This window comes from Tenebrio molitor, chromosome 5, assembly GCF_963966145.1.
Source record: "Tenebrio molitor chromosome 5, icTenMoli1.1, whole genome shotgun sequence".
In the NCBI taxonomy this organism is placed as follows: domain Eukaryota; kingdom Metazoa; phylum Arthropoda; class Insecta; order Coleoptera; family Tenebrionidae; genus Tenebrio; species Tenebrio molitor.
The window spans coordinates 13,603,193-13,627,994 of record NC_091050.1 but is presented as its reverse complement, the minus strand read 5'-3'; the positions used below and the strand labels follow the sequence as shown (position 1 = coordinate 13,627,994).

The window sequence follows — 24,802 nt, the reverse complement described above, 5'->3', positions numbered from 1 at the left end:
GTTTAGAACAATTTTTGAGAATAATTCGTAGCTTTGCTTAAAACAGAAATTGAAATAACTGAAATCTTCTTATACTTCAGTATAATACAGTGTGTCCCCGGATAGGTGAAACGAATCTTGCAAAAGATAAAAAAAAATCGATTTAAATTTTAATTTGATTGATTGGTTAAAGACTAATTTTTAACATAATTTTAGTTTTCAAAAATTTTGTATGCTTTGAAATTTTCAAAAAATCTATTTTTTTGTAGAGTAAAGTGCCTTTTATGTTTAGAATCAACATCTAGACCTCTAGACAAAATTTCAAAATCATCAGCCAACTATGATTTCTCATTTTTTCCATTTAATTGACTTTTATTTAATTATAACTTATTAGTGTTGAGCCAGCAATTTGTAGTAATAATCTAAGTGTGAATTTTTTTTACTCATAATAAGAGATCTGTTAAAAATAAAATTCTTTGATTTGTGAAATAAACATTAAAAAGATGAAAAATCATAGTTGGCCGATGATTTGGAAATTTGGTATAAGGGCCTAGATGTTGATTCTAAACAACTTTTCTCAATAACTTTTTGTCGTATTTGTCACATAAAAAGCACTTTACTCTACAGGAAAATAGGTTTTTTTTTGAAAATTTCCAAGGCATACTTAATTTTTCAAAACTAAAATTATGTTAGAAATTGGTCTTTAACCAAGCAGGATTGAACTCCAGAAAATGAAAATTTAAATCGAGATTTTTTTATCTTTTACTAGAGTCGTTTCACCTATCCGGGGACACACTATATAAAGCTCCATAAAATTTTATTACCATAAAAATAATTATTAAAGATTTTTTTTTGCTTTAGGAACTTAATAATTCAAAATGAACTACTGACTGTGAGAATTAAAATTTCTTGACCAATTTTTCCTGTTTCCGTAAATTTGTTTAAAGGAGAAAACAAACAACCTGCCTGAGGCGAATACAATTTACATTTGCATCTGTAAGTACATTTATGCAAAAATACAGGAATAAAACGTCAAGATAATTGCAATGCTGTCAAAAAGAAATGATAACGTTGCCATCGAGTTGCCTCTGGCACTTGTAAAGAAGCATTTCGTGAAAACTGGACAACATTCGGAGTGTTTCGATTTTTAGGGAAAGCAGTGTGGGTAGATTTCTACCTTTTTCGGTATTGGAAACTGAATAAATAAATAGATTTGTGTGGGACAGCAGACAGAATAAAACGAATGTGTCATATATGCACAAAACAAATGGCTTAATTGCACTTAATGCAAACAAAATAGTAGTGTTTTCCATAATTATATAATAATGAATAAAACGGTAATTTAAGAGCGTTTAATGGTAACAGTAACGTTCCTTTTCCAACCAGGGCGAGACAAATCACCGGTCCATTTGCGGTACGATTTGTCAAATGTCAGTTGGTTTCAAAGGATATAATTTAATTATGCACACCAGTAAAAAAGGAAAAGGCGAAGATAAACGAGAAGAATTCCAGGAAAGCCGGCGATGCTCATCAGCGCCGTACAAAACTCCCGATTTCGTCATTTCCTGAATAAAATCACCATAAAACCGCAATAACGCAAGAAACACAAATAAAGCCCATGAAAAATCCGATCAATTCCGCGATAAGCGCCGTTTTCGCCGGGCCCAGACTCCCAATAACGGCTTGTCACGGTCCGCGTCCGCTGAGGGGGTGTCGATGGCATTATGCTAATCCCCCCGGCGTGCAATTTCCTCATTTTTCGCCGGAAGAGCGTTACCGTTTAATGGGGGGGCCCTTGTGCAAATTGAGGCTCCGGGCAGCTCGAACCAGCAGTAGCGCGGAGAAAAGGTGTATTTAGAATGGAGGAGCGGGGAGGCCGCTTGGAGTCACGACCTACGCTGCGTGATGTCCCCCCTCAATTTCCCCCCCGAAGCGCTGACCAACTGACCATGCGGAACTGGCTTCGCAAGTGATAAATGTCTAGTTGTTATAATAGCTCTTTGCGAGATGTGGATGATTGATAGATCCTAAAGAGTCGAGACTGGTCGGGTGTGCACGACAGTCGAGGTGGCAAAAACGTACTCTGCGTCTTGGGAAAAAAATCTTGAATGGACGCGTGATGGATTAAGGAAATTCAATAGGTCGCTGGCACGTCTGTAAACACAAGAAAACCGTAAGAAACAAACGATTAATTATGCCGAGTGATGATGTCGAGAGCGGTGACGAAACGCCGCGACACGGAGAGGTCGCCTCGTGAAAATTTCGTGCCTAGCTCCGGGCACTAAAATAACTCAAGAGTCCGGACCATAAAAGCAATGTAAATAGTTTTTAAATCATTTGTTATTGTCTTTAGACCGTATTCTCCCTATTAGCTGTTGTTGGGATATTACAGTAACTGCCGTCTTGCATTACTGGATTCCAGAGTAATGGCCAATAGACTGGTAATAACAAACATCTATTTTACGACGGATCTTTGACTTGAAGTAAACATAATTAATACTTTTACTGATACTTGCTCTTTCTGATTTATACTGAAACAGCGATTTAGTGGAAGAGATAACGGCATTCTGCTTCAATCAATTTTGCTTTATGTACTTCGCCTGTTAACGTAACAACACGTCTCGAGCGAATATATGCCCCGGAATGGGGCTTCGAAGGCCCCAGGCCGTCGCGCTTTCATTCATAGCCCGACCAGAAAAATACACCAAGTAGGTTGGATCGCATCTGACTTGCTAATGCTGAAGAACCGACACAAGAGGAAACGTGGAAACGAGACCCGGACAAGAAATACGAGCCGAGAACAAGACGAAGATGAAGAAGAAATATATGCGCGAATAAATATGTTAATGAGCCGCTATATTAACTAAATTAATACAAACTACCAATAAAAGTAATTTATATTTGTGAACAGCTGCTCGTGTAATTCGTTTATTTTTTTCTAAACGCCTGATCTGTTTATGCGGAAAATTGACAGTAATCTCGTTAAGAGCCGAATCATCTGTCATCAATTTTACGGCTGCGGTAGGCAAATGGTTCTCGTTAGAAGAAGACAAACTGACCGAATACCTAATTCCACCAACTAAAACCCCTAAGATTTTTTTTTCGTATGGCTGAGTGGCGATTTCACAATGCCGAGAGGTCGACCTCTCCATAAAGGCAAGAGTTAGCTTTCTACAAAGATCCTAACTCCGCCTAGATTGTATCAGAGGAGAGAATGAAATCAAAATTCCTTTCAAAAGGCAATTTCGAAATGGGAAAATTTCACACTTCGGCTGCACAAAAAAGCACGAATTGCGTGTTGTTTGGTTTGAGACATATTAGGCGGTCGCTAATATATCATTCGCCGTAACGAACTGTAGGAAGGTGCAGTGTGGGAAGGGCATTATCTTGTTGAAATATTGAATTACTCGGGTCGATCTGGAAGTAAAAGGTTAACTCGGTTTAATTTTCTCGAAGACAAATTGACAGAAGAGGCTTTAAATCTCTTATTCGGGTTCGATTCCTTTCATTTCAAGAAGTTTTACAAAGTGTGATAAACGTGGTTTTTTATGTTAACCAACTAAATTTCAGTGAAAGTGTCAAAAATTTCCTTTTAAATTTTTCTTCAAAGCAGGCGTTGAAGAGTCGATTGTGAACGCACCACGGATTACAGATTAGTCAGATCACGGATCAGTGCTTAAATCTAACCTCACTTTTTGCGTTGTTTGTGTTTTCATTCACACTGATGAGTGGTGCGTTCACGATCGACTCTTCAACGCCAACTTTGAGGACAAATTTAAATGAACACCCGATATTATAATGGAACACAATTTGACAAATTCTTGGTAAACGGTGACAAAACAAAATTGACAACACAAATTCTTAAATTTCTCTTTCACTCATTTCATCCGAATTTATTGAAGTTTTATATTTTTTATATCTTCAGAATGTTACGGAAAACATCATTTCTCTTTCGTTCTTTCGTTAACTTTTTCTGTATCTTTCTCAGAATAAATTAATCATAATTGCACATAATTTGGATAAACTCTTGGCACTTTTAAATCCATAATGTCAAAATGGAGGTAATAAAAAAATCGTAAAATTTCTCTTTCACTGGTAGCGTTTTTTATCCAAGTTTATTGAGATTTTATCTCTATTAATTGATCAATTTGGTCACCGAATTCACAGTTTATTCCACTTTCGTGACGAAATTGTATACATTTCAAAAATACTAGATCCAGAAGTGTTTTATATTATTTAATTTTATTGTGTGACAAAATTTCACAAAATCTTTCCGATAACTCCAGTTTCCAAAAAACATTTCCATAAACTACTTTCGGAAATATTTTTGATGTTTTAAATCACCTAAATCTTATTGAAAAACAAAATTACTCAAAATATTTCCTAGCTGTTTCTGTTATAGTTGCCAATAATTCCACAAATTCTTGCTACTTTCATACGTTTTTAGCAAACAGTGCCAAACCAAATTAACAACAAAAATTTCAAAATTTCTCTTTCACTTGTGACCTTTTTTCCAAATTTATTGAAATTTTGTCATAGCAGAAATACTTCATATTGTTATGTTTTCTGAATATTACTGAAAATAAATTAGTCATAATTGCACCAAATTTAACAAATTCTTGGCACTTTTAAATACATAATATCAAACATAAAAAAATCATTAAATTTCTCTTTCACTTGTAGCGTTTTTTGTTCCAGTTTATTGAGTTTTTATCTCTGCTAATTGATCAATTTAGCCAACAAATTCAAAGATTGCTGCAGTTACTTACTTGTTCAAATTAGCAAAATTCCAAAAGTACAACATTTATAAATACTTGAGATTTATTGGATGAAACCTGAAGGCAAAATAATCCTAAATATTTCAGGTTTTCAAATATGTTCACAACAAACTCCAAAAACTAAAACAAAGAGCTTTAATAAAATTTGAGCGAAAGAATTTTCTCCTTCGCAACTGTTGCGTCGCACTTCAGCATTTCGAAATTTGTTGAAAATGTTTTCAGCGTTATGAAAAGCACAGTGAAATTTAATTACTATAACTTTCATTAAATTTCATTAAAGATGTTTTGATTCTTTTTATGGAGCCATCGCCAGTCATTATCCGTAATTACTGCTAAAACACATAAACGTAAAGAGAATTATCCTAGAATGAAGACGAAAGCTGTTATTTACCTCAGAGGTAGATTTTTAGGCGAGAACCTCACGCAGTCAATTTAGATGTTTTCGTGACGCAAGGGCCGAAGAATAAAAAGAAAACAGTCTGGCAGCACAACTTGCACATTGTGCATTAATATTTATGCAAAAATACACGAATAAAACATCAACATAATTACTATCCTGTCAAACACAATTTCCCTCAGCTTTCACATAATAATCTCGAAGCATCTTGCGTCCCACAGCCGAAAAAACAAAGAAAACCGGCGTGTTCCGCAAGAAAAACGAAATACATATATTATAGCGGGACGTTGTTCGTTTTCCTCACTAATTAGTTTAGCGAATAGATCTGAATGGGAGGGAGATAGAATCTGGCCGTTTTTATGGTTGTGTGAGCCGGTAACGCTTCCTTCCTGCTGGATTTCGCCCACGAGCAGGATTTCGATCGATCAAGTATCGAATTATTCCGTAACCTATATAGTATCGGCTGGTACGTGGGCATAAAATAATAGTCATGACTAAAACATTAAAACAAATTCCACCAGTCCCCCTGCGGAAAAAATAGATCCTTCAATAAACAATCGAGACAAGGATCACTTGACTTGTTAAAATGCCGTTTGAAACGCGTATTTACATTGTTAATGCTTTAAATATATAAAATTTGTTTGCTCAACTTTTCACCGAGCGCTTAATTGAGATTTCAAGGGGACGCGAAAACGCCGTCTTGCACAACGAGACAATGTGTTCAATATTCATAACGCGAATTGGGAAAAATCCGCCATTACATAAACCGCAATTATCGGCGAGTTTTGCGGAATAAATCGAATATTCCGAACGACACCACTTTCTAAAAGCGAACCGCCGCGGCTAAGTGGCAAAAAGCGCTCAAAGTTAACATTAATGTAATTGCGGCCAACAAACGCTCCATTTTCCGAACAGGACTAAGTAAGGCTCGCGGAATTATCAATTATTAAACATAATGTTCAGGTTATGTTGGATTAAACCATAATTATCTAATCACAAATTGCATTTAAATTGTTGGTTGGGAGGCTTGTGTGTGGTGTTCGTGAGGTGGTTTTGCGCGTTTTTTCCCTCTCCGGGCTAGGTTTCGCGACTCTCCATAAATCAGGCGGGCTAATCGAGGGGCGGCAGCCCCGAAAGAGCGCGAAGGCCGCGGTGGTGCCAGACGGGACCCTCTCGGCGCTCACGACCCACGACCAAATGGAAACAACGCAGATGCGGAGCAGCTACACCCTGTTATGCAAACGACACGCGCCCGAAATGTCAGGAAAATGCGGCGATTTTCCCCCGCACGATCCATTACCGCACACCTGTCACAGTTGCAAATTTGAATAATGAAAACACGTTTTAACACGCCATAAAGATGTCTTATGGAGCCACTTAAGATTCTTCGAATATTAAAAATAGTATTTTTCCTTTTAGAGCGTCGGATTTCTTTGTGCTACCGCGCACCAAAACCGTTAGAAATCTAAATGTAAACATTTATTTCGATTTTCACTACCGCGGTGTGAAGAAACGCGGTCCCACTGCGCCACCTTGCGTCGCGAGGGTCGCATTTACATTTGTTTACTCGCTTTTGCAACGCCAACTGATCGAGTTTTCGCCAATTTGGGTTAAATGTCGGCTTGATGGGCGCCTAAAAAATCGATTCGGACCAGAACCGGTGTGCTGAACTCGAACATAAACTAGTTTTATTATTAATTTGTATTAATTTACTTCATTAACATATCGATTTGTGTACATATTTTATTCTCATTTTTTAAAACACCTTTTTACGACAGTTCTATTTCCAAAGGAATTTTGGATGTTCTCGCTATTTTTTAATTAAATGTCAATAGTCAACCTGACGGCGCAATAAATTTCCTTTAATTAAATCCATTCCAGGCTCTTCAACTGACGCGAGACTTCTTTCTCATGCCATTTTTGCACCAACCGGATCAGGACCCTCAACGTAATTTATTACCGAGCATCACGTGCAACATCTAATTCAGCTAATCCAAAACGTTCAAAGCTCTCAAAGCTCCGTTCAAATTTTTTCGAAAGTGGGTCATCAGGGTCGCATTAAGAAGATTAGGGCGAGAGCTGTGGCGGCACTAAACCCCCCGGTAAAAAAAATCGTAATTTTACAGTCTGATGGAAGAGCACTTTACGACTCGAGGTAAACGCTCTGTTAACCTTTAATTATAATTTAACAACACAAAATATCAGTCGCATTAATGTTGAAATAGAATTCAATTACACAAAGTGGTATTTATTAATTAATTTCAAGCACACCTAATTATCATTACGAGCATAAATCCCACTTAGAATAACCGTTGGGGTGTTTCATTGCGGCTTTTACTGCCTCTCCCACGCGATAAAAAGGATAATTTTAGGCTCTCAAACGTTTTAAGAGTCGATAATTCTCGATCTTTGAAGAATCCGGGTTTTATAGGAGGAATTCCTGAAACGGACAGTTAGTTATCCGCTAGCGCAGACATTTGGAAGGATCTGGCCCAAAATGTCAATAAACCCGGTGATAAATCATCTGTGGACGATCCCGGTCCCGTTGGAGTGAAAAAAGCGCCTGTCGCCCAGACAAGGCCGATCGAATTTTTTCCTCGAAAGCTAATTGTACCGCGGCGAAATATGTAAATTTAATTAAACGCATTAACGAACAAAAAACGGGCGATAATTAAGCCGGACAAAACGTGTCTTTCTAATAGTGAGTAGGCAAAACCGCGGTTGGCCGCGAGAAAGAAACGCGAAAAATCGCCGGCAGCGAAAGTATGGAAATAAATGTCCACGAGAGTAGAAATCACAATCAAATCGGAAACTGAGTGTCTCCCATAAACAATTGGGCCTAACAGAGCATGACCGTTGCAACAGGTGGTTAAAATTTTTCGCCAATCAATAATATATCACGCGTACGAGCCGGTCATTTATCATAAAAGCACGTACGGTTTCACCTGTAGAGATATTTGCGGAAACAAGAGCCGAGTTAATGGGTGTCCCGGGGCAAGGATAAAAGACAGGGCCACCCCGAGAACAATCGGAGTGGCGCAACCGGGATCGTGCCCCGAGAGCAGTCCGGGTGATTCACCGGACGAATTTCGCAAGAGGCGAAATTCCGCGAAACGCGATCGTATCACGGTCGAATCGACAATGAATCAACATCTGCTGCACTGTTATTAAAAGAACAGATAAAAGACAAACGCGGATGACGTGTTCTTAAAGTCATTGCGAGATAAATCAGTGGTCGTGAAGCAATTTAACGTCGATACTTTAAATAGAGTTTCAAGGTAGCGTATATGTCAAGTACCAGCATCCTCGTAACTGTTCGTATCCACAATACTCAATATCCGGGAAGTGGAAATGAACCCATTTCGTATTTTGAGGATGTTAGTCTGTTATAAATAATGCAGACGGATCGGATTAAAATGCAGGCGAGGAGGAGGATGTGACGAGCGCCGGTTGGACGGACTTCCCTGCGGAACGCCGCTCCTAGAGGAGTTGACGATTTTGCAACTCGCCACTTGAGGATTTGCAAACGCGATTTCATATGTAAATACGTAAAAAATGTTACATCAATCAAAAATGATGGATGTCACTCGGGCAAAAATGTCGCTGTCAATCAAGCGAGAGGTTGATGGATGACAATGGGTAGTTGTGCGTGGGCAAAAATAATGCCGATGAAAAAATCAGTTGAATCGACAAAATCCAACATCCATTAATCACGCTAATCGGGAAATTGTGTAAAATCTACTGACATAACCTATGCAAAAGTAAAAGGCCATCTGCACCTTCACTTTTACGCTCGTTTTTCGAAAAGACTGGGAGAAAAAAGGAAAAAGAGTGGAAGTTTCAAAAAGAAACTACATATTATGTATACGTATCGATGTTTATTTCAATTTATCCTGAAAGTTGGTGTTGAAGAATCGGTTGTGAACGGACCACTCGTCTGTCTGTAGAGTAAAAACACAAACAACGCAAAAAGTGAGGTTAGATTTAAATAGCTGATCCGTGATCTGTAAGCCGTGGTGCCTTTGAGGATAAATTTAAATGAACACCCGATACATACTATACAGGGTGTCGTAAAATTAACGCATTCCAAGTCGGGGGTCTTGTAGGGAAAAATCTCAGGAATCTCGAAAAAATAAAATAAAAAATACAGGGGGGGGGTTTTTACAAAGATATATGGGTCTGCAGGTTCAAACTTTTCATCATGTTTTCTTCAAATAAAAAATATAAATGGTTGACATTCATTTTGAAATATGGTGAGGATGATTACGTAAAATATTAAAATATAAATGAGAAGACATTTCTTGAAAAAACAGTAAAACATAGCTAGAATATTAATCAGGTACTTTTGAACAAATATTGGCAACTTTGATATTTTTTTCAAAGTGACAGCAAATTTTTTTTTAAACATTTTTACTTGGTCAACAGGATGTCCCCTACTAAGCCCCGAACTCGGAATACGATAATTTTAAGACACCCTGTATAACGGGTGATTCAAAATGTTTGTGGATAAATATGACAACTATGTACGAAAATGTATGGCAAATCTGTAGGTAGGATAGAGTTGACATTTCTTTGACATTTCATCGACGCGCAAGTTTGAAAATTGTCAAGTCAATTTGCAATGATATAAAAAAAAAAAATCAAATGCACGCATATAAAATGTCATACAAATGTCAACTCTACCCCACTCACACAGTTGCCACATACATTTTCGTACATAGTTGACATATTTATCCACAACCATTTTGAATCACCCAATATAAACACTGAGACGTAAATAAACAATTATCTAATCTGATGAAGAAGAAGATGGAAATGGGATTTTTTGGCTGGTTGAAAAAGATCTTATTTCGGATTATCTTCACTTACATTTCAACCAAACGTGCTTCCTCAAGTCCTTGCAAGATTATTCCATAAATATTTTTCCGCTTGGATTATCTTTACTTCATATTTCAACCAATTCAACCAAAGCCTGTTCTTTTTCACCTCAAATCCTTCAAGAATATTCCACAAATATTCCATAAGTTTCAAGCCTGCTGTTTTTGCTTTAATTCCAAACTCTTCAAGATGCTTTTTATAGCCAATAGTTTCTTCTTAGTTTTTAGCGTTTATGATAATGAAAGAACATTTCATGACCATCCTGTAGGGTTTAGATCTGATCACCTTTTTTATTACCTTAATTCCAGCGTCTTTAAGATATTTACTCGACATATGAAGTCTATAATTTGTGATAACAAAAATATATATAATGTTTCTGCGTCGTCGTGAAGTGCGAATAAAAACTATATTGTGTTTCTCCTGTAACAAGAGTTTTTTATTGCTACCTAACAATTTTTCTTAATCTACCCATCACCAAATTTATTTACAATATAAAACAATCTTACCTGTAACAAGAGAAACGGCATTAAAGCTATTACTCGCTTTCTTTCGTTTCGAACGATCTCGAAGGTTGGTCCCCTCTCTTGTTACAGGCTAACAACGACACGCCGCCATCTTTGTCGTCACATGTCGCGCGCGCCAAATTCAAAGGTACCGAAGTACAAATTAAAAATAACTAAAAAGAAGTACAACGAACTTTTTACATATATATTCATTAAAGGTAATATCCCACTGGCTCGCGAAGCAATTATATTTTTTATGACATATCCAGCCACTTGTTCCCAATGTATGATTTCTATGCTCACTAGATTTTTTAATTAACAGAATTATTTTGATAACCTTTATAGTGTTGTATCAAATAAATGAAGGATTCTCTTGTGTGCCACTTTTTTAGAATTCGAATTGACTAAAATGCATTCACATTGTTTTGGCATTACGAGAAGCCATGGAAATTTTGCATTTAATTTGATAGCAAAGCTGTCTTTTGAACTGGGTCATTTTTTCCAGGTTTGAGGTTATAAATAGCGTCAATGTCTAGTGCATTGTTGTCAGTTTTACAAGTTTGCAATAGAACAATACTCAGACATCGTGGAAAATGTTATGATCATTTTGATAGGTCCACATGTCAGGCACTTTATTGACGGAAATCAAACAGTGTGTGCAACGTTAAAAACATAAATCATGGCCTCCCATTATGCCAAAACAATGTAATATCACGTTGTTTCAAATTGTTAATTAATAAAATAAAGCAAAAAAAACATATTAATTTAATAAGCAAGGAGAATTCGTATTTTACATTTTGATGAAAGAGGGCCCGGCATCGAGGCCGGACATATTTATCATCACGGATATTTCTGTCAGGTAGTAATAATTCCTTTGAAATCACTATTTACATTATCATTTATTTGTCCATACGCCCACTTTTTACACGACATCCATGACGGAGTTCGTTCACACGACATTACGGATTATTCATTATTATTACCCGACCAACGTTTATTGCAGAAAGCAAAACAACTTTACTTTTTCTTAAAATATCAGTCCTTTTCAAAACTTGAAAAATAAATCTTAGTTTCAATTTTACTCATGACTCAATTTCGACATCTCAAATACTTCCTAGTATTCGAGGTATTCGAGTATTCCCAGATGGTATTAGATCACCGTGGCAGGGTTACAATGTAAATCTAAATGTGTGAAAACACTTGAAATAAATCAAAGACCCTCCTTGTGCGTACAACGCCAGCTGGTGGGGGCGCGCCTAAGGACAACAATTGAGCGAATGCAAGTATTTTGCAAAGAATTTTTATCGGTGATACTTGGAGAGGTGACCCTAAATCTTTAAGGATTTGTGTCGTAGAGTGTATACCCGGCAAATTAGCCAAATTACAGGGAGCCATCCGTGCAGCAGCCTCACTGACCATTCTCCAATTCTGTTCGTGAACGTAAGAGGAAGGAATCGATTTGTTTTAATTAAAGAGTGGATTCAATAAACAAGCGGCGATACTCGGAAATCGAAATAACTAATTAACATATTTTAATGATGATAGCATTGTCTGAGAGGTAATTATGGTAATAAAAGAAATTACGATCCTCCATACATAAAAATATATGTATTTTGCAAGAGGCGAGCTTATAGAGCTATTGTTAGCAGGAATAATGAAAAACACTTGTTCAGAATCCATCTCACAGTTATCTCGGATCAAACCAGTTTACCTTGGGTGGATATTTTTCACGTTTCTGCTCCGGTGAACGAGTTAGATTTTCCTCCGTGTATATATATTATTTTAGTAATGGATAATTACGGCGCTAATTAAGCCATAGATTATGCAACGAGAGTGATTTTTTCCGCGTTAAGTGCTGTAGCATTGCGGCTTATTTTTCCGCGGCGCGTTCGTACCTACATGATTAATTATTATTCACGATGATTTTTTTTTCCGACGCTCGTACCAGCAAATATTTGTTACTTTCTTTGCTTTTTCTGGCAATTAATTAGCCGTCGTTACGTAACTAGTTTAATAGCCTAGCCGTAATTAACCCAAACGTGAGTCCGAAGTCGAATTGTTTTTTAACCAAATATAGAAACTGCAATTGAGAGTAATTTATTAGTTAATTCATTACGGATTTTTTTCGTCGGAGCTTTGCGCAAAAACTGTGTCGAAATTATTTCGGACAGTATCCGATCCGACTTTCTCTCCCGATGAAAAAAAACCCATCGCCCATTCATCGCCGGTCATTAGCAATTGATTCTCTTTGCGCGGCGCGCAACCGGGCGTCCATTAATTGCGCGCTTACGCGGGAATCGATCGAAAACGCGCAGATGCCGCGAAATTCCCGGCCGAAAAAGTAGAACTAACTGTACGCCACCGCGCAAAAAGTTCCATCGCGGATTGGTCACGGATCCGGAGTTTTTGCGTCCGGAATTTCTCCCGACCCATTTTCCCACAGACGCGGTTTCCCCGAAACGGCCGTGACGGATTGCGAAAATGCTCGTCCAGACATTCCGTGAAATCACTCTTGTGTGCAGACATAATGCTTAGCCTTTGGCAGACAAAGTCTAATGCCTCGTTGCGAAACTCTCCATCTCGAACGGGGTCAGCTGAGAAATCGGCGCGATCGACGAAAAACGCACCCACATGCACGGTTTTCCGAAAAACTCGGGTTGCGGTCACTGCCGGACGATCGACCCGGTTCGAGTGATCGACGACTCCTGTCCTGTTGCAATATCTTTCTTGCTTGTGATTTACGATATTGCTGCTCTGTTCTCATATTACGAACCTCGTCCAAATTAATTCTATTGCGTTGCCAAAGCGTAGCGCAAAGAGGGGGATGAATGCCCTATAATTCGCGATGATTTATTGCCCTAATGTGAGAAAATTCTAATTTTAACAAACCGAATTCGTGTATTCCCACAGATTATGCTAAGTAAAAGTGGGAATGAACGCATTATGATCGAAACTAAAGCACCAATTTGCATATGAATCAGTCGACGAGGTGGAGGGAGCGAGACCGCATCCCACCAACAAGACAAAAAGAGACCACCTATCACAGCTTGGTGCTCTCCGAACATATTCATATCGATGTAACAACATTTGTTACGGATTATCTACATTGTTCGATTCTTAGCCAAAAACTTTCTCCAATCTAGCAATCGGTGACAATTTCGACCAGGACCTGTTCCACGTGACATATGTTTATTACCCCAGCCCAAAAAAAACACAAAACAACATCTGTGCATAATTTCCTGCAACATCTGTGCTTTCGGCCGTTTCAGTATTTTTTGTATTATCCTGGATTGGGTCAGGTGCAGACTTAATCAAACAAGCAAATATTTGCAGGGTTATTACACAAATTGGCAGGTCCGGTGGTGAATTCTGATTGAATTGATTTTTGTCCGTTAAAAATTCACTCTATATGTAAATCCACTCGCCAATTTATTCACGCCTATGAGCGTTTCAAAACACCTGTCATTAGCATGGAGCTTGTGGTCCTAGAGGGATCTAGATGGTGATCGCCCACAATTTGGTGGATTACACATTCGACAGCACTTCTGGTCTTGGTTCGGAAAGGAAGAGAAAGAACCATGTTTCCTTTCTCCCTGGCAAAAAATTGTTTTGGAAACCAAGGGCTTGCCACGATTGGGAAACAGTTACGCTTCACGGATCTAATAATTCAGTGTAGAAATTCCCAAAAAAAGCAATTAAATTTTATTCGAATTCTCGCCTCACAGACCCAGTTCAGAGCAGATAATAAAATTTGAGGAATCGAGCCTTTCAGTGGAATACCTCGCATTCATCGAACGCGACCGATTCAACATTTATGGCCGTCATAAACCAGCCAGAGATAACATCGTCTCTTATTAATTATTGTTCAAAACCAAACCAATAAATATGTCGGGGTTTTTTCAGTCAGTCATCGTCATCGTCCAACTAGTCCGATGAAAAATGAAACTTGCTCGTGGTTAGATCCTCCGTGGTGGGCGTCCGGGGCAAATAAACCGTTCTCGTTGAATATTCCTCGCTCGTTATCGACAAATTACTCACATCTGTGTTTGCGCTCTTAAACTTTTATCTTGCGCTAATTGGAAACGCAAATCGGGCAATTTGTGCCCATTGTCTTGCGCCGACTGTTGACTTTACAGGGATTCCGTGAAAGGTCACCCAAATGCCAAAAAATCTTCCTCATAGAGGTCATAAACAAGCGGAGGTCATGTGAAAAACAATTCTTATCTTATCTTATCTGCAATTCACTTGGTCCAACGATGATCCAGTGTCTTCATCCCAGAAGTCTGGGATCCCCAAAACACCCATCAGCTGCTCTGAACTACATATCTTTTTAAATACATAGAAATCAAATGGGGCTGAATCAGGCAAGTAACGCGGATATGACTTGTGCAGATATGGTCCAAAAAGTTCCCAACTATGGTACTCCCTTGGTTAGGTATTGTTTGAGCATTTGGAACATAATCAATCTTCTTTGAAGCCTTAACCTTTCTTGGCAACAAACTGGTTTTGCCTTCTTTGGTAGCGGAGAATCTGCATGCTTTCATTATCTTGGCTGCTGTTTTAATGTGACGGATTCACGTCTTATCAATGGTCAGGCAATCAGCAGTACCCTTCTTAGAAGAGTTCGAACAGCTTTGATAAATTTGATAATTCATCTTCTGAATCAAAGTACTTTCATCTTCTTCTCAAAATCTCTTCAAAATATACACCGTAAACGTGATAAAAATGTTAGGTGGTGCCAATATGTAGAATGTAGAGCTTTTCAAGTGATTGTCACAGTATTGTAACGGATTAAGAGGTCGAGCTTTTATCACTTCACCTCACGACCTCTCCAAGAAATGTGTCAAAAACTGAGTCGGCGCTTTGATTGGGGTATTTTGTGGGTCTTGACGAAACGCTAAGTCGACTCACGTCGATTTTAATCTCGATCGGTCGATGTTAAATAAAGATTTGTTGTTTCAGATCTGGCATCAACACCTCTCCATCATCTTGGTGCGCACGAAAGAAAGGTGAGTCTGTTTTTGTCCTCATTTTCGAGAAATTGCTGAAAATTGCTCGGACGCAATCACCGAGACAATCTCTGGAAACGCTAGAGCCGCGACCGATAATTTCCTCTCTGTTCGTTTTATTCCCACTGTTGTTCGTTCTCTTCTTTAATCAGATAGCCGATAAATGAGCGCAGTGTCAGGTGCCAATTTGTAATTTATTTTTGAATTTTTTGAGGCGAGTTCGTGACAAATTGCTTCTTTCTACCTATCGCTTCCACCTCTAGAAAAATGAAAATTATTGTTGTTGGAAATGTTGCTAAATCGATTCCGCCTGATGGGCGAATCGTAATAACTCGACGTGATGGATTTATGGTGATCGGTAAAAATCTTTGGTTAGCGAGGCGAAAAATCGGATCGACGCGTGGTCACCTCCTATAGACCTGTCACTGGCGAATTGACAAATACGCGAGCATTAGCATAGGTGTTACAATTCCTTTGTAATACAAGACGTGACATGCATATGCAAATTGGTCCGGCTTTACGTTTTATTATATTCAAATTCGAGTTGTCACTTGCTCACCGCACAAACCGTGCGGGTGTTCCCACAAAGCCTTTTAACAACACATGAAATTAGTTAATGACTGTCGTTTATGCAGATTGAATTTATTCATTGACGGCGCTTTGTCGGTGGCATCGCCTCCCCCGCACCGACACCCGGGCCATTCATTAAAAAAATAATAAGCGAATCTACGGGCGATCTATTTCTCCTCCATTGTTGCAACCGAAGCAATCATTTCAAAATAGACGTCTCACGAACGCCATTGTGCAACCACCAATTCTTCGCCCAATTTGCGAACCGGACGTGTACCATAACCCATATATTTCAACCATTTTTTTCTCCGACTAATATCGGTTCATTGTTCATGTTATTATAGTTATTAATTTCGAGACCATCGACCATGAAAATCTTAGACAATCTTCTAGACAAAGCAATCCGACGAATTGTTTTTTTTTCTCCTCTTTCGGTACAGGTCCGTAACGAATTTAACGAGCACGGCTCGTAGCGTTTCGGGGAAACGGAGCCGTTCCTGGACTTTTTTCTACATCACAAGACGCCTACCGCTTGTGTAAATTTTTAACACTGTGAAATTCCTTTTTCAGTTTAATTTGAAGAAATTGTGTTCCGCCTTCTATTTTATATGGATATAATGGATAATTTGATGGATTGTTATTTGTCACATCCGGTATCCAGCGCTCTTGACGAATTACCCGATTCCGTGAACTATTAAAAAAGGCGCCTTCGGTTCTGCTTATTTTCTATCATTATATATCATTTTATTAATTTTTTATGTTTTGACAAGTCGTCGGAATGCGGTTGCAATACTGTCAACGTAAATGGAACACACTTTATTTCAACAAATCACGCTCTCTACTCCGCCAAAAAAGTGTTCCTCGAAATTGTTGCAAATGACCAACAGAACTAGAAACTCAGCCAAAGAATCTACGGCAAATATTCACCCCAAGGCTGATCAAGTTTTTGTAAACTGCTGACAACATCTATTACATATTTTAACATAAATGTCCCCAGGTGATGCATACACATTAAAAGATATTATTCGAATCATATTTCATAATTACTTTTCAACAAAAATGTCAAAAATGTCTCTAATCTGACGTCTATTTTTAGTCAGCGATTCACAGTTTTCTGTTGAATTGTGAAAACATTAACGACCCACAGATTGACGACTAAAATGTGACAAGGACGCCCCTCTTCATTAATGAAACTTATAGCAATGAATGATTAATTTTATTAGTCGACAGTGTATGAATAACTATCTATTAATTACGTCTTGCAGTGTGACCAACAAAACTGTAATTATGTAAATCGAACTGCGTAAAGTCATTACAAGATTTGTTAAAGTGTTAACGGCAACTTTAGCCATAAAATTGACTTGCATAAAATTACTGCACAAGTTTGCTGTTAGGCGTGCGCCTGAAAAACGGCCTTCGTCAATCTGCACAAAAAATAAATCCGGGATCACAAACTCGCCAAGCTCGGGCGACAATATGACACAAAATATTTGGGCGAGTTTGTGACACACGAGATTAAAATTTTACTTTTGAATAATATTTGATCAAAGCAATTGGCTTGAAGTTTTAAGTTGCAAGGTCACTTTCTTGACTGAGCTTTAAATCCGGGATCACAAACTCGCCAAGCTCGGGCGACAATGTGACACAAATTGGGCGAGTTTGTGACACACGACACAACGGATTAATATTTTACTTTGGAATAATATTTGATCAAAGCAATTGGCTTGAAGTACTAAGTTGCAAGGTCAGTTTCTTGACTGAGCTTTCTCCACAGCGTCAAAGCGCCAAAAGCCATTCTATCACAATTTGTTTTTAGGACGATCGTCTTATCAGTACTCTGCTCCGGTTGTTCTCCCTTTCCCTTTGCCGCGATTAATCTTCCGGGAGAAAAGAATCACAGTAGAGAACGAGTCACGATCAGAAACTGTAGCAACTGATCCAAATGTCTATAATTATGTAAATCCAACTATGTAAAGACACTACAAGATTTGTTAGTGTTATCGGAATCGAATTGCAAGTGACAAGCCCGTTGCTTGGATTTTCCTGCAGCCGAAGAAATATAAGCCGTCAGTTTTCGGTCACGTTTAGAGAATGAACGCCAACTAAGATATTAAATTTCGTCGACAATGTGACACAAACTCGCCTGATGTTTGACACTCCATAAATTTGTGGAGCTTGAGGCGATCGATTGCAAAATCCTGGTCGCATTTTGAAACAATCATTTGCTCCACCCTGTTCAAGTCGATGATGTATGGGTTGCAACGCGAAAAATCGCATCTAATACCTCTTCGCGTCAGCTTTCTCCGGAGCGTCAAGCTGCCGGCGGGAATTCCCCGATCACAAATCATTTTCCCGACGATCGTCCTGTCGTTGTTTTGTTCTTCCCCTTCTTCTCGCGCTAATTTATGGCTCGGTTAATCTCCCACTAGGAACGAATTAGAGTAAAAAGCGAGTCACGACCAGAAACTGTATCAAATTATCGAATAAAAATGGCCATAATTCAAGATTGTCTCGCAATAATCGACAAGTAACAAAATGAATTATCGTCTGACCCATTTGGGAAAATTACGCTCGTTATTAATGTTGTATTAAACAAGAGAACAACACGGTCCAGCTGCCTAATAATAATGTACCTAAAATGACTTGCGCAATTGTTGATTGTTTGTTCGAGATAGGAGCGCGCGCCCGTGAGCTTTTGATCTCGAAGGAAATTAAAATTTCTCGTCGGCGCGGCTGACACGTGAAAATTAGAAAATGCACCAGCTTAATTGGGAAAGTCTGGGAGGCCGCCGTGTGTTTGTTGCACCATTTAGTATTGAACTTGGAAACCGCAACATTCAAATAAACTGACTTTAACCTACATCGCTCCGAGTGAATTCTTTGTGCAGTTTCGCGGTGCTAAACGTCTAAATGAGTCTAAGTGAGTGAAATTCTGACACGGTTTCGGCGCGGTCCGAAACGTCGTAAAAGCATCGCGCTAACTGGCGTGGCCAGCGCGATTTTTCTCATCGTAAAATGATCATTTCAATTGCAGACAAGTGCGTGGTGCACCACAAACGCCCCGAGCCGAACCGTATCCGGTGAAACCTCAATTGGAAAATTCTTGCGTAAGCCGCACGTTGCGTAAAGCCGCGTCCATACTTCCGCTCGACCGAGCATAAATCGCGACGGCCCGGTGTACATGGCAACTACAAGAGATACACATTTTTACGTCGTGTACACACGGCAGCGCAAAAAAGCGATACGAGATAAGCGCAGCGATAGCATCGCGGCCGTGTCCACCTGTCCCATTTTATTGATTTAAAATTAAATCGAGTCATTAGAGACGTCATAATTTTTTATTTGTTTCGATCGCCGACCCCACCCACCACATTTTTACATTGAATTCAACACGCCGACCTTAGGCGTTCTTGTTCGCAACAATGGTAACCTAGTCTGTGATATGAGTGCCACAATCGAGACACAATCAATTCGGATTTTCTTGGCGTGAAGGTAGGCTAGACACTTTTGACATTTGACATTCGTTATGCTCTTGTGAAAACATCGCACAAAGGGGCGCACAAATTCGGATTTCTTCGTCGCTTTGTCCATTGTTCGCAACATCAAAGGTCCCGGAGTCGACCCGTGCGGGACGCCTCTCATGAAGACGTCGCTCCGAGATGTGCGAACGTGATGGAGATTTTTTCTTCCTGACACGCTAGCTCTGATCGATCGAATCGGATTTCTTCTGGTCCCTGACGGGTTGCGTGTCAGCCCTAAAACACCACTTGTCTGCGATAATTATAACATCGGAGTTTTCGTGCGTTAATTTGAGCGTCGTAAGTAAAAGAAAGTTTTCGAAGATGGTCCCTGAGCGGGCAGAAGTGTAACGGTGCCGCCAATTAATACAAAAACTCCAAGAGGGACTCGGAGTGTCGCGCAATTATCGGGGGATCTTCACGGGTGTGCCCGCTTAGAAAGCGTTATCGGCAATATCTCGGATTAATTGTGGTCCTCGAACGTTTTGACCCCGTTGGCTGTCGTGGGTGGCTCTCGATTGATTGGAACGATCTTCGGAGAAAAACGTCGCATCTGATTAACTCGTTGCTAGTCACAACGAGTCGCGCTACCGAGTAATCGCCTGTTATTAATGCGATTATTAGCGACGCAATTCGTTAGGATTACAGGTGAAGTCGATCGGACGTAAATCAGGCCCCGATCCCGGAGACTTCGACGCCGGATGAGAACGCAACCCGCCTTTCTAACAGCTCCGGGATTAATCGCCTCGCACATAGGAAGCGCAAGTGAGCTTATTAATTGCCCGAATAATAAATCTCGACGAGTATAAAGAGCACGTGTTCGGAGACAGGGCGAGCGACGTTAACAGTGCAGCCTGGGTGGGTCGCGAAGAATCTGCACCGTCGTTTACCAATTATCGGTCGACTTGTAGAGGAAGCTATTAGTTATGTGGTTTCACCGTTAACGCCGCGATTTTTTTCCCGATTATTAAACTCCACACTACAATGCAGCGGCAAAAACTAATAGCCTAGACAATTAAATAATGAAATTATTTCCTGATAAGATGGGTGGAGTCGAACCTTGTCGGCGCTATTTCAATTTTTTCCGACCCATTTTGTAGGACACGACGCTTGTCTTAAATGGTTTCGAGCAAATTCCTAATTGTAATTACACAAATTCGTGACAGCTATTGCGTGCTTCATCGAAGGTTCCGATACGAAACCGGCGACCTCACCTGTCAATAATTAAAATTGCACCGGGGTTTGTCGCCCGACATTCACTCATCGACGAAGCTGTTTATGGCCTAGCTCGATCGAAAACATAAATACTCCCTCGCTCTAATTAATGGACGCGTTCGCCGATCGTGTTCCATATTGTCATGGAAAAATGGCCGCGAGCTTGCCCAATCCTGCTCTAATTGGCTGCGAGCTTTTTTCCTCCGAGTCGTCCTGTCCCGTCAGTTTCCCGGTAACTGCTTGTTATTCTCCTCGTTTTATTGTAGGATGTACTTCAGACGTTAACGCTTATTTATGCCTTGTTTTTTAATTAATATTCATAGCTTCGCGATCACGAATTGGACGTGCATTTTTAGTGTCATAGGAATTATGGCGAGTATGTGTATCGCCGCTCGTGACCACTTAACGTCTTTAGCATTTACGCTGATTTCGCGTAATTATTGTCAACGGAGTCGAGGTGCGGCTAACAAGAGGGCCCCAGCTCTTATCTCCAATCGAAGAACTGAATGGTGGCACAATCGGAACGCCGGTTCGGCTCATGCAGATGCAATCTCGCCGACAGGATTGTTTATTACGGAAATATTCAAATCCTCCTTATATATTGTAAATCAATTACGTATCAATCACCGGCTTCTCTAACGGTACTCGACTTATCAACTGGCTAAATGAGGAAATTTATTTGTTTTGCGAACGGTAATATTCGCAATTTGCATTATGCACCGGCCGTCGCTGAACCGTAGAGGCTGCACTCGAGTGAAAGTCCCGAAATGGTTGTTGCAGTTTTGCTAATCTCGTCCCAAGATCCAGCGATAGGCAACCCGTTTTCTGCTCGACTTTATTATTCTTCGGGAAGGCTGATGAAATCGTCGCTCCTTATTTGAAACCTCAACCACGACCTTTCCACTCCAGATGCAGATCTGCCGTTGTCACAATCTAATCAAGGACGCTCTAAAATATAGGTTATCGTCTCCCGAAAGTGCGAGCTTTCGCAACCGCCACGTCGTCGACCGGATCCAAGTCCAATTCATTTTCACTGGTGTTGATCTCGGGTTCAAGAACTGAACCTTTCCTGTTTTAGCTGGCATTTACAAATATAGAATAATTTGCATAAATATCTTTTGTATGCATCAACCAAAATAAACAACAGTTGTAGTGTAATAAAATTGCAACACTCTTGCCATTCCTCTTGGGGAAAATCGAATGTTCAAATTTTACTTCCTAGTAACTTTTGGTGCAGATGAGACAACTCCTATGGTTCATCTTCCACTAAATTAATCTTCATTTATCTTCCCTAATTCTTCCAATTTTCTCGTCGCGGTTCTCTTACAAACTCCTTTCTATTAGTAACCAGAAGAAATCAATTATTTCAAAGAATTTTAACCCAAACTGCCACACTGTGGGCCAGACCTAAATCCAATTCATTTTCTCATCTTTCGATCTCTCATCGTAAACTGCACTGAACGTCTCGTCTATTTTTTCTGCTTCAACTGGTATTTATAAATACTTATAGAAAAATTTGCATAAATATCTTTCGCATGCAAGAGGAAAAATGTTGATTTGTGTGCTAGAAGAATAACAATAAATAGTCGTTGCTATGCAATAAACTAAAACCGACGATATAATCAACTCAATTTTGCTCATAATGTTGCAAAACTCTTGGCAATATTCCTAAGAAGAATAGAATGTTCAAGATTTCTTCTTACAATTAAAATATGTTGATCTGTTTTTGTTGTTCTCTTCTCATTCTTCAAAATTTCTTATCTTATTTCTCTTCCCAATTCCTCTTAGTACAAACCAAAAGAATCTTAAACTGCACTCAATCAACAAAATGTAACAGGAATCGCCACATCGTGTGGCAGACCTAAGTTCAATTCATTTTCACGAATTTCACACCTTGTGATTTTAAAACCGAACCGACTCTCTTCAGGCTTTCCTGTTTTGTCGTTTAAAAATATTGAAGCATTTGCATAAATCTCTTTTATATGCATCGTAATACATTGTTGCAAGGTAATAAAACTGCAAAATCCTGGCATTCCTGTTGACAAGAATACTCACTTAGCAAATGTTGATCTAAAAGAGGAAATTCATTCAAATTCTTCAAATTATCCCGTTCTGGATCTTCTTCCAACTTTCTTCCTTTCGAGACCAGAAGAAATCTGAATTTGCATCCAATTCATCAACAATTAAACCTAACGACTCTTGTTTTCGCTGTCGCCCAGACCTAAATCCAATTGGTTTTCTCCAGTTTCTGGTTGTAAACAGAATCGGGTTTGCCGTTTACCTCTTTTGTGTCAATTGGAATTTGTAAATATAGAAAAATTTGCATAAACATCTTTTGGATGCAACGAGAAAAATGTGTTGATTTGTGAATTGTTAACGGGATAAAAATAAACAACCGTTGCAATGCAATAAAGCAAAAACAGCAATATAATAAATTTAATCTTTCGTTTGATATCTAGTCGTAACACTTTAGACAGAACACCCATTCTAAATTTCACTTAGGACTTAAAACAATGTAAAATACAAATTGCTTTTCTTATCTTTGCGTCATCGAAATCGAAGCTTTTCTTTTCCTCGTCGAATGTTAATTCTGTCGTTCTGTTCTTCGTCTTTCGAAGATACGAAATCTCGAGGTGTAAAGCAATCGAAAACGAGTCAAGGGTCACAATTAAAATTGATTGAAGTTTAACCGGGGTCCGTCTGTGACCCTGCGCTCTTCAGTATTACATTTCGAATTTAAATATACTTATTTTTTGTATTTTCTGAGAAAAGGAGTGTCATTATTGCATGTTTATGCAAATCGCGAATTTGTTAGCTGGCGAAAATTGAGGCACGCGGTGTGTGTTGTTGATTATTCGACAGACGGTGTACGTACAGTGTTATTAACAAATCCTAGATAGTTTACGTTCTCTTTCCGTATGTTTCGAGCTCAGACGTTGAAAAAAAGTGTATCACGCGATAGTCCAGCATCCGTTCGTGTTATGTTTTGGTCGAAATTAATAGGTCCTATTATCCTGTCCGTGTTGCGCCATCGAAATCGGTCAGAGGCGTAATCTGACCAACAATATGAAGAACGCGAGTCCGGCTGTCCGCATATTTTCTTTATCTGCTTTGCATATTTGGACTCGGTCTTAAGTGCGGTTTTAGGTTAACTCCAAATATGAGATATGTCCCTCGCACTGGAAGACAGACGCGCTCGCGCGATTTTAATCACTGCGACGTTTATTAAATGCAAAAACGGAACGTCCATTATTCTGGTTTAGTACCGACGAGAGCCGCTAAACGACCAATCACAATTAATTAAAACATTTCTCGGTCGTTTTAATGTTACAACATTAAAAGTTCCATTAAGTCAAATACACGGAATTAATGATGCGTTCAAAATATTTTAATTGATCTGAAACATACATTTCTCTCATTACCTAATAACCGTATTATTTGCATATTGTGAAGTCCTCGGCTTTTTTCTTGGACTTTCCTTTGTCCGATTTCGACAAAACTTCCTGGATTTCGTAAATTAAAATGCTCGGACTCGCGCTAAATGGACTGCCAATTACGATTATTAAACTCCATCATGCATGGGCGCCGACAAAAAATTCGCCCCGGAGCGGCTGTGAACTCGATTTCTTCACTCGGATAAATCCGGGGAAAAAACAAAATCCTGGCCGAAACCGGACCAGGTCGACGATTTTCCGGGTCCGGCGTCCCTCACGGGTCCGCCCGGGTTCCCCTACTGCTCTCGGACAAAGAGAAAAATGTCCGCGTGTTTTTGCGGGATCGTGATGGGCGTAACCGAGATTTGTGCATGTTAACCGCGGAGTAAATAAAAACGATACGAAGGCGGTGGGATAATCGCCAAGGAAACAAAAGTGGGATTATTAATCATTCGATGACTATTGTGAGCACAAATTGTTATTTCGCGACCATAAATCAAGCCATCGATGGTTGCACATTG

The 24,802-nt window shown here is 39.3% G+C and overlaps 1 protein-coding gene across 3 annotated transcripts in view; it reads left to right on the top strand.

Moving 5' to 3' along the window:
• LOC138131325 (ichor-like) overlaps positions 1 to 24,802 on the top strand; it is a 101,112-nt gene that overhangs the window by 61,414 nt on the left and 14,896 nt on the right. For all 3 annotated transcript variants that reach the window (XM_069048289.1, XM_069048291.1, XM_069048288.1), the window contains one exon: positions 15,498 to 15,544. The gene's annotated coding sequence lies outside the window, so the exon portion shown is untranslated. The remainder of the gene's footprint in view (positions 1 to 15,497; positions 15,545 to 24,802) is intronic.